Consider the following 1182-nt stretch of genomic DNA (forward strand, 5'->3'; position numbering starts at 1 on the left):
ACTTCGTGCACACCTCCATTCTGGTGACTAGAGGGTGTGCCTGAGTAAGTGAATACCTTACTCACCCTGGAGGGTTATACTACACATGTATATAGATCTGCTCAGAATTTACAGTGATAGACCCTGCTTAAAACCAAACTGCAGCACAAAAAGGCCACAGCTGGCTCTGAATTGTTTATCACTAGGAAAAAAGTCTGAATGGAGGTTGTAGCTTGTGACAGACACAGACTAAAAAAGAAACAGCCTGAAAACTGAATCCTCATATTTAATTTTGGCATATTGAAACTTCTCAGGCGGCCTTGAAGGCAAGAAGCAGAGAGAAGGACATTAAAATCATACTCATATTTGGTTACAGAATTTGTTTTTCCTTGCCTATTTTTTCAGCAATTGTAAACTAAAGTATCTAATCTGTCTTTCTTGATGTTGCTGTTTTGTTTTTTGGCCCTCTCTTTATCTTTAGGGGGCTCTTTCTCTACCTACATTACCTAAGAAGAGACAGAAATTGCGGTCATATAGTTAAACTACAATTACACCCTATAAAATTCCTCCATCCAGACAAGAACCAATACCAGTTGCCATATATCAGATAAGCAGCCAACATCTGTGACAGTTCCTTTGAGTTGAGTAATAAGATGAGTGAAAAGGGAAACCCATGTTCTGATAACATCTAACTGGAGGCTATCAGAAAGAATAATAAAGTATCATCATACATTCATCTAAGTATTAAGGTCACAGCTAACTACTGAATATACTGAAGAAGCAGATGACAATCCCTGGACATGTCCAGAAACAAGATAGAGTGACTGAGACAAATGAGCTTGAGGTAAACTTACACTCCATATTGGAAGGAGGGCAGACTTTGGAAATGCAAAAGAAGGAATTCAGAAATATGATCATAAAATATACAAAAACATTGTGCAGAGGAGTTGAGAAAAGTCAGGAGAGCTACAGGAACAATCAAATAATATAGATGCAGCATTGGAAACAGCTCATAAACTACAGAAACAGGTCCAAATGATTAATAATAGAATATCAGAAATTGACAATAAACTGAAAGGGCAATGAGGTACAATGGAAGAGATGGAAGTCAGAAAAAGTAAGCTGGAAGACAAATCTCTTAATACTACTAAGATAGAAGAGCAAACAGAAAAAAAGATGAAAAACAGTTGAAAAATGTCTAAG

The sequence above is a fragment of the Chrysochloris asiatica genome, unplaced genomic scaffold, assembly GCF_000296735.1.
Source record: "Chrysochloris asiatica unplaced genomic scaffold, ChrAsi1.0 scaffold00338, whole genome shotgun sequence".
NCBI lineage: Eukaryota > Metazoa > Chordata > Mammalia > Afrosoricida > Chrysochloridae > Chrysochloris > Chrysochloris asiatica.